The sequence below is a fragment of the Myotis myotis genome, unplaced genomic scaffold, assembly GCF_014108235.1.
Source record: "Myotis myotis isolate mMyoMyo1 unplaced genomic scaffold, mMyoMyo1.p scaffold_m19_p_1, whole genome shotgun sequence".
Classification (NCBI taxonomy): domain Eukaryota; kingdom Metazoa; phylum Chordata; class Mammalia; order Chiroptera; family Vespertilionidae; genus Myotis; species Myotis myotis.
This window is the reverse complement of record NW_023416313.1, coordinates 176867586-176878198: the sequence shown is the minus strand read 5'-3', so window position 1 is coordinate 176878198 and position 10613 is coordinate 176867586.

Below are 10613 nucleotides of genomic sequence, written 5' to 3'. Positions count from 1 at the left end.
GTAGTTACTATTGTCAATATTTTACTGTATCCCCTTTCAGTAAATATACAAATACATACCTGGGATCATACCAAATGAACTATTTATGAACTGTTTCAGTAACTATGTAAAAATTCCTAATGTGCATGTTTCATTCCTCTATTGTTGATTACTTAGGTTGTTCCTTTTTTATTTGTTTGTTTATTTATAAGTAATGCTGTGATGAATACTTAGGACAATATTTTTTCACATGTCTAGTTAACTCCACTGGATTTAATTCTCAAAGTTCACTTCTTATTTAAAAAGTATTGCATCTTTAAGAGATTTAATACTTAAAATTAAAATATATTTCTAATAATCTAGCATATTCCAGATCAGAATAATGCTGTATTACATCATAGTTTTGAAAGTCACTCCATAAATTGCAATGTTATCAGCACTCTATGCACTCTTGCACCTTCATACTCCAATGCATAACAATGGCTAATAATATTTTTTATTGAAATAATTGTAAAAGACCTGTCATTTAAAAATTAGATAAACATTTCTGTAGATCAGAAATACTCAAAGGAAAATAGGAGCTGAAACCTTGGTTCTACTGGACTTCCAGAATAGAAGCAGACAACGGCAGCCTAACTGGTCATTCCAAGAGAATGTGATCAAACACACCTGTTCATGGTGACAATCATATTTAGACTCACTTTGTGAGAAGTTATACAGTAGGGTTCTCCCAGTGAAGAAAGGCTGAAAACGTTTCAATTGCTTCCTGGATCTGCTGAATGGCTAGGTAATTAAAGATATAGTCCCATGAGACAAGAGTTAAAGGGCTCCAAATATGAAACCTGTTTCTGAACTAGGGACTCTCCTGTGGTGCCCAGATGAAGACAACCAAAACACATCCAGTTGAGAAGATCAAATGCTGAGAAAAAAATATAGCAAAACCCCAATACGAAATGAACTTGCATATCAAATGTCAAAGTTAATGCAGAAAATTGAGGTCTAAAAGATACCTAATCAACCAAAAACATTCCACTTTAAGGAAATGGATATAATAGGAGATTCTTAAAGTAATTTCAAAATAAATGTATTTAACATATTTAATGAGATTAAGGAAGAACAGAGGATTATTAAAGAAACCAACTAGATATATATCCTTTTTTTAAAATATATTTTATTGATTTTTACAGAGAGGAAGGGAGAGAGATGGAGAGTTAGAAACATCGATGAGAGAGAATCATCGATCAGCTGCCTCCCGCACATCTCCCACTGGGGATATGCCTGCAACCCAGGTACATGCCCTTGACCGGAATCGAACCTGGGACCTCTCAGTCCGCAGGCCGACGCTCTATCCACTGAGCCAAACCGGTTTCGGCTAGATATATATCCTAAAAATGAAAAATATGGCTATGGAATTGAAGAACTTGCAGGCATAACAAACACCACGCTGACTGACACAGTTGTAAAGAGAATTAATGGCTAAAATTATTAATGCTGAGGAATTTATTCAGATTGAAAAATGGGAAGATAAAAGAAAAAATATGAAACAGAACTTAGGAATCACTGATAACAGAAGGGGAAACTATAATATATAATAGAAGTTCAAGAAAGAAGGATGGGATCATATAAAGGCAGTGTTAAGGAGATGTTAACTGAGAATTTGCAGACTTAAAGAAAAACTTCAATTATCAGACAGATTTTTTATTTATTTTTCTTTTTTTTCTTTTTCTTTTTTTTATTTTTTTATTGTTTTTATTTTTTTATTTTTTTAAATTAAATCTTTATTGTTCAGATTATTACATTTGTTCCTCTTTTTTCCCCCCCATAACTCCCCTCCTCCCAGTTCCCGCCCCACCCTCCGCCCTCACTCCCCACCCACTGTCCTCATCCATAGGTGCACGATTTTTGTCCAGCCTCTTCCCCCATCTCCCACACCCCTTTCCGCCCCAAGAATAATCAGTCCATTCCCTTTCTATATCCCTGATTCTATTATAATCACCAGTTCATTCTGTTCATCAGATTATTTATTCACTTGATTCTTAGATTCACTTGTTGATAGATGCATATTTGTTGTTCATAATTTGTATCTTTACCTTTTTCTTCCTCTTCCTCTTCTTAAAGGATACCTTTCAGCATTTCATATAATCCTGGTTTGGTGGTGATGAACTCCTTTAGCTTTTCCTTATCTGTGAAGCTCTTTATCTGACCTTCAATTCTGAATGATAGCTTTGCTGGATAAAGTAATCTTGGTTGTAGGTTCTTGGTATTCATCACTTTGAATATTTCTTGCCACTCCCTTCAGGCCTGCAAAGTTTCTGTTGAGAAATCAGCTGACAGTCGTATGGGTATTCCCTTGTAGGTAACTGAGTTTCTTTCTCTTGCTGCTTTTAAGATTCTCTCTTTGTCTTTTGCTCTTGGCATTTTAATTATGATGTGTCTTGGTGTGGTCCTCTTTGGATTCCTTTTGTTTGGGGTTCTCTGCGCTTCTTGGACCTGTAAGTCCATTTCTTTCACCAGGTGGGGGAAGTTTTCTGTCATTATTTCTTCAAATAGGTTTTCAATATCTTGCTCTCTCTCATCTTCTGGCACCCCTATAATTCTGATGTTGGTACGCTTGAAGCTGTCCCAGAGGCTCCTTACACTATCCTCGCATTTTTGTATTCTTTTTTCATTTTGCTTTTCCGGTTTGGTGTTTTTTGCTTCCTCGCATTTCAAATCATTGACTTGATTCTTGCGCTCCTCTGGTCTGCTGTCGGGAGTCTGTATAATATTCGTTATTTCAGTCCGTGTATGCTTAATTTCTAGTTGGTTCCCCAATATAAGATCGAGGGTCTCATTAGTTTTCTTGTAGATCTCATTAAGTTTATCGGCGGCTTCTAAACAGTTCTTGAGAGACCTTAAAAGTGTGGTTCTGAACTCTCTATCTTCCATTGACAATTTTGTCCTGTTTCTTTGTCTCCGCATTTTGTTATGCTTCCTTGGTTCACCCCCTAGTGGTCTTTGTTCGCAGTCTTATAGTTAAACCTTGATTGTTGTAGCTAATACCAGGGAGGGTTTGACCTCCAGGCCAAGTGGCTATGAGAATCAGCTGTGTCTGCAGTGAGAGAACTTCTGTCCTCTAGGGAGGTGCTAATCTAGCCTTTGCCTGAGGCTATCCGGCAAATGCCTCTGTGCAGGGCTTGGGCAGGGCGGGTCGCACAGGATCAACAGGGTGGGCCGGAGAGAGCAGTTATGGCGGCTCTCAGTCCTGTCCCCAGGGGCTCTGCCTCTCTGAGTCCCAGCACCCGCTGCAAAGCTCGGAGAGAAAGTTGCACTCGCTCTGACCGAAGCCAGACAGTCCCGCTTCTCCTGTTTGAGTCTGGGTCCCTAAAGACTCGCCTGTATCTGGAGCTCAGAGTCTGCGACTCCCTCCCGATTGAAAACGCCAACCGCGCCCTCCGCCGCCAGCCCGCTCCGCGCACTCCGCACCTCAGAATTTGACTTCAGCACTGCGCCTCCTCTGAGTGTCGGAATGCATTTCTCTTTCCTCCTAGTTGTAGGACTTCCACTCAGCCAGCATTCCAGTGGTTCTGGGTGATGTCCCTTCCGTTTTTTAGTTTCACTTTTGAAGTAGTTGTTCAAGGCAGCAAACTCCAGCGTTAACCTATGCCGCCATCTTGGTTCTCCCCAGACAGATTTTTTAAAAGCACTGAAATACACTCAGGAAAAATAAAAATGTGATGGATACATCACAAACTGATGAGCACCAAGTTATCTGTTAAGGAATATTTATAAGGTTACTTGCTTTATTTGAACCTTGGTCACTCTTATTAGCTTTGTTCCTTTTGAAACAATTATCAAGTATAAAAGGCTAAATAATGGGGGAAATATCTTGTGATACAGAACAGTGAACTGTAACACATGAGTTTTTCCATATGAAACTGCAAGGACTTTGATATATAGCTCAATTTCTCCAGTTTCTGACCAACGAATCTTAGGTTAATTTTTAAAAGATGTTTTCATAAATTTTATAATATACTAGAGGCCTGGTGCATGAATTCGTGCACTTGTGGGGTCCAGCCAGCCCACCCCATGGGGGCTATCAGGGGTGGGCCAGCTGGGGTGGAGGGCCAATTGAGGGCGGGGCTGGCCAGGGCAAGGGGGTGCTTTGCCAGCTAGCCCCACCCCTAGTCAAGGTTGGGGGGCCTGCTGGGGGCCAGGACCGGCCAGAGCAAGGGGTCACAGGCATTCCGGTAGTTCTGCTGTTCAGTCTATGTACATATTACCCTTTTATTATACAGGATCATTAGCATTTTTAAACCAGAGCATTAATGATACTTCCAGTGGCCATTTGCCTTATCTACTGGCAAAGCTGCTCTAGCCATAGCTCACTCCATTCCCAAGATTCTAAAGGCCAATCTGCTGCCAGGAAGTCCACCACTGAGGAACACCCATGTGTGGTATCAACTGACAAAGAGAGGGCCCCACTCGCTGGAATGGACCCCTGGAGACTTGGCTGAAGGAGAGTTGCCACCTTTCAAGTGGACTTCAACTGGAAGAGGAAAGGCAAGGGAACCAGAAAATACATTTGCCAATCTCCCATCTCAGTCCCCTCTGTCTCTCCTGCTTAGCATTGTTCTGAAATACAAAAGTTTCATATGGCCTCAGTGATGATACCTCTTTAGGAGTGAACAACTGAGCTATATTGGCAATGCACTTGCTTGTACTTGGTCTCTTTCTATCCCTTAATTAATTCCCCCTTTCCCTCACTCTTAAGTCCCTGAAATGACACTGCCCAACAAAGTGTTAGCAAATAATCTTTGGACTTGGACTCTTTTCTAGGGAACCTGGGCTAAAAACTATATTAATATCTGACAGATAACTTGAGCCATAAGCCATATTCTGTATCCAGCCAATTTCTCCTCTTTTTATTCACTATATCTAAAAATCCAAATTTACAGTCACAGGTTGTCAGGAATGGCAGCAAGTTTGTGGTGGTTCTGACAAATGGTTCTGTATTGAATACAGACATAGAAATTGAGAAGAGATTTCCTACTGACGACTACTTTCATCATTCAGTCAGATACTAAATCAATGAGTATATCACATTGAAAAGCCAGAGGTTGAATATTTCAACTTGAGAGATGACAGCAAATGGATTCCCAATTTTACTCTTATTGCATTTGATTTTGGAAAGTATTTCTTCATGTCCTTATGGTTCTCATTCTCTGGTTAGTGTAGAAAATCAGTAATAGAATATGTCAAATTCTTGGTGATTATGTTATTTGTACCACACTCTGGCCTTTGTAAGTCATCCTAACCTTTATCCTTGACATTAAAAAAAAAACATTTTTAAAAAACTGAACTAATAGGTTTATCTTATTTAAAAGACTTAAATTATTGCAGAGAAACACCATATGATTTAACACTTAAAATGCTAAGAATGGTCTTTATGAGAATTATAAGAACCATAATTTTATTTATTTTATTAGACACATTTTAATACTTTATTATTAAAATTTTCCAACATACAGAAAAGTTGAAAGAATTGTGCTGTGAATAATTATGTATTACCTAAATTCTACAATTAACATTTTCTTTATCATATGTCTTTCTATCTCTCCATATTTTTATTCATCCATCAATTCATCTCATTTTAGATATATTTCAAAGTAATTGTTATATGCATATTGTTAACTAGAGTTGAAAATTTTTATAGTTTTTTGTGAAAGTAAAATTAATTATACATAATGAATGCACTAATTTTAAGTGTACTGTTCTATTAGTTTTGACAAATCTAAACATCTATGCTATCCAAACACCTACTGTTATGTAGAAATGTACCATCATCTCTAGGAAATTCCTTCATGTGACAATCCCATTCTTATTTTTTAACTAGAGGCCCAGTGCACAAAAATTTGTGCACTGGCGTGGGGTGGGGTCAGGTTTCCCTCAGCCCCACTTGTGCCCTCTCACAGTCTGGGACCCCTCGGGAGATAATGACCTGCTGTCTTAGGCCTGCTCCCGGGTGGCAGAGGGCAGGCCCAATCCCTAGGTGCAGCCCCTGGTCGGGCTCAGAGCAGGGCTGATTAGGGAGTTGGGGCGACCCCCTGTCATGCACAGAACAGGGCGGATCGGGAGATTGTGATGCCACCCCCAGTCACGCCCAGGGTAGAGCCGATTGGGGGGTTGGGGTGCCACCCCCTGTCATGCACAGAGCAGGGCCAATCAGGGGGTTTGGGCGCTGCCCCCTGTCATGCACAAAGCAGGGCCAATCAGGGGGTTGGGGCACCTTCCCCTGTCATGACCAGAGCAGGGCAGATAGGGAGGTTGTGGCCCTGCCCCCTGTCACACACAGAGCCACAGGGTGATCAGGGGGTTTGGGCGCTGCCCCCTTTCACGCTGCTCCAGGGGCCAGGAGGCCTCGCGGCTCCACTGATCCCAGTGTTGGGAGGCCTGGTGGCTCCACTTGACACTGGGGCAGTGAGGCCTCACTGCTCTGCTGGTCCCGGTGCTGGGAGGCTCCGCTGATCCTGGTAAGAGGAGGCCTCGCGGCTCCGCTGATCCCAGGTTCGGAAGGCCTCAAGGCTCTGATGATCCCGGTGCTGGGAGGCATATTACCCTTTTACTATATAGGATATAGGCCTGGTGCATGGGTGGGGGCTGGCTGGTTTGCCCTGAAGGGTGTCCTGGATCAGGGTAGGGGTCCTGCTTGGGTGCCTGGCCAGCCTGGATGAGGGGATGATGGCTATTTGCAGCTGGTCGCACCCCCTTCAGGGTGGGGGTCCCCACTGGGGTGCCTGGCCACTCTGGGTGAGGGGCTGAGGGCCATTTTCAGGCTGGCAGGTGACTGAAGCTCCCAACCTCTCCTTCTTTTCTTTTTTTTTTTATTCTGGGATTTATTTACCTTCTATGGCTGTCACTGGAACTGAGAGCCGGCTTTAACTCTGAGGCTCGGCTCCATCTCTGAGATCTCGGCTGCTGAAAGCAGGTCTCTGGGTTTGTTTCAATTCTATAATTGGAACATTGTTTCAACTCCAGGTCTGAGGCCTGGCTGGCTGAAAGCAGGTTTCTGGGGTTTGTTTAGGTTCTATATTTGCAACATTGTTTCTTAGACTGCAAGCTCAGAGCCCAGCAGCGGCAGGCAGGGAACCTTGGCTTCCTCCTTCACTGGAGCAAGCAAGCCTCCTGTTCGCTTCAGCTGCCTGGCTGTCGGCCGCCATCTTGGTTGGCAGTTAATTTGCATATCGCCCTGATTAGCCAATGGGAAGCATGTCGGAGGTACGATTAATTACCGTGTTTGCCTATTATTAGATAGGATGATAGATTCATTTTGCCTGTTCTAGAGTTTCATGTAAGTGTAATCATAGAGTATGCACTATGTACTATTTTATGTAATAACTCTTTTCACTCTGCATAATGTTTTAAAGATTCATCCAATCCATTGGGTATATTGTTGCAGAAGACTGGAGAAAAACTAAGCCATACTTAGAGAAAGGGAGTTACATTTTATTATTAAATTCTGTGCAGGCCCAGAGAAAAATGTGTCTTTCAAATTCTGGGCCCCCAACATGGAGGAAACTCTCTTTATTTATACTTTTTCCAGTCCTTTGTCTCCCAAATTTGGAATGAGACTTCTGGGCCTTCTGAGAAAGAAGGCCTGTGTGCTGGGAAGGGGCCATGAGACCATATCTCAAGGCCTGGCCTGGTGCCAGCACTGACAACTCTGTCTGGGGCATAGTTTATGGCCTCCCTGGAATGGGAGTAGTCTTATTTTCCTTATTATTTAAGCAAGCAAGTGTTTACAGAAGCCAAAATAGGAGGGTTAAAATTTCAAACAGCAGTTTTTATATAAGATGGATGCTTCAATATGAGTAGTCCATTCTTTTTTATTGCTGGGCTTTATAACATTGTACAAATATACCACAGTTTATTTAGCCATTCTGCTATTGATGGACACCTGAGCCATTTTAAATTTGGGGTTATTATGAATAAAACTACTATGAACATTGTTTATAAGGTTTTCTTTTTTTGTAGATGTATGTTTTTATTTTTCTTGAGTAAATACCCTAGGAGTAAAATTTCTGGGTATAAGGTCATTGTAGATTTACTTTTATTAAAAAATTGCTGGACCATTTTCCCAAAATGATTAAAGCATTTTATAGGACATCAGCAATACATGAGAGTTTTCATTGCTTCACAGCCTTGCCAATATTTGATATTGTCAATCTTTTTAGTTTTAGTCATGTTAATGGGTATGCAGTAGTATCTCATTATGGCCATAATTTGTATTTATCTGATGATGTTGAGCACATTTTTATGAGCTCATTAGCCATTTGTATATCTTCCTCTATAAAATATTTTTTCAAATATTTTTACTCATTTCATAGTGAGTGAATTGTACTTTTTATTATTAAGTTATAGTTCTTTGTGTATTCTGAAGGCCAAATTTCTGTCAGATTTATATTTGTGAATATTTTATCCTAGTCTATCTTGTATATTTATTTTCTTAACAGTATCTATTGATTAATGCAAGGTTTTTTTGTTTTTGTTTTTGTATTTTTTACTACAATGAAGTTTAATGTATCTTTTTTTTCTGTTATGTTTATTGTATTCTGTGACCAAGGAACATTTTGTCTACCCCCAAGTCACCAAAAATATTATTTTATATTTTCTACTATAAGTTTTAAGGTTTATCTTTATATTAAGCTTTTTATCTACCTTGAATTAATTTTAGGATAAGGGAGGAGTAGAGATTAATTTTTTATATATGGATATCTATTTTTATCACCAGTTGTGAAAATCTTTGTTTTCTCTATTGGGTTAATTTGGTACCTTTTGTGAAAAATCAGTTAAACTTCCCTGTAGAACACTCCACCCAACAACAGCAAATACATTTCTTCTTTTCTAGTGCACATAGAACATTTTCCATATGTTAGGCCATAAAACTAGCCTCAATATATTTTAAAATGTTGAAATTATACAAAACACGTCCTTCAACTATAATGCAATGAAATTATAAATCAATCTAAAAAGAAAGTTGGAGACTTCACAAATATGTTGAAATTAAACAACACAGTTCTAAATAACCAATGGGTCAGAGAAAAATCTCCAAAAAATAGAAAATATTTTGCGATAAATTGAAACAAAAACCCAGTATGCTGACACTTGTGAGAAGGAGTGAAAGCAGTGCTGAGAGAGACATTTATAGCTACAAATGCCTTCATTATAGTAGTAAAGATCCCAAATTAATAGTTAAACTTTTCACCTTAATGAACCAGAAAAAGAAAGAGCAAGAAAAAGGAATGAAATAATAAAGATTAGAGTGGAGGAAAACGAAATAGAGAATATAAAAACAATACGGAAAATCCCTAGTGTTGGTTCTTTGAAAAGATCAACAAATTGGCTACCCCCCCAGCTAGACTGAATAAGAAAGAAAGAAATTACTAAAATCAGGAATTAAAGAGGAGATCTTAACTACTGATCTTATAGAAATTAAAAAAGATTCAAAGAAATTGTGAATGAATTAGATGATCTAGATAAAATGGACTAATTCTTAGAAACACACAAACTGCCAAAACTGAATTTAAAAAGCAATAGAAAATCTGAATAGAACAATAACAAGTGAAGAGATTGACTTAATAATAATAAAATAAAATCCAACAAAGCCAATCACCAGTTGATTTCACTGGCGAATTCAACCAAATATTTTAAGTAGAACAGCAATCCTTCTCAAATCTTCTTTAAAAAAAATGGAAGAGGGGAGAATACTTTATAACTCATTCTAGGAGACCAGCATGCCAAAGTCATACAAACACATCAAATGAAAATAAAACTAACGATCATTTTTTCTTATGAATATCGATAGAAAAATCCTGAACAAAATATTAGCAAACCGAATCCAGCAGGATATTAAAAGAATTATACACCATGACTATGTGGGATTTATCCCAGGAATTCAAGGTTGGTTCAACACACAAAAATGGTTCAATGTAATATACTCCGTATTATATTAAGAGAATAAAGAAGAAAGACAAACACTTGACCATCTCAATAGATGCAGAAAATCATGTGACAAAATCCAACACACTTTTATGGTAACAAACTAAACAGACTTGGAATAGAAGGGAACTTCCTCAATCTAATAAAGGGTATCTATGAAAACCCACAGTAAACAGCATACTTGATGGTGAAAAACTTAAAGCTTTCCCCCTCACATCATAAACAAGACAAGAACTTCTGTTATATTGGAAGTTCTAGCTGAGGCAGTTAGGCAAGAAAAAGAAATAAAAGACATGCATACTAGAAAGGAAGGAGTAAAACAACCTCTAATTGCAAATAATATTGTATATGGAAAATCCCAAGGAATCTAGAAAAAATATATTAACACTAATAAGTAAATTCAGCAAAGTTTCAGGATACAAGATCCATATAAAATATCAATTGTATTTCTATATTCTTGCAGTAAACAGTGTAGTCAAGAAAATTCCAATTATAATGCCATCAAGATAAAATACTTAGAATAAGTTTAACCAAGAAAATAGAATACTATGCACTAAAAACTATAAAACATTGATGAAAAAGTCATAGAAGTCCTAAATAAGTGGAATAATATCCCATATTCATGAATTAAAGAGTTAATATTCATTAAATTGCAG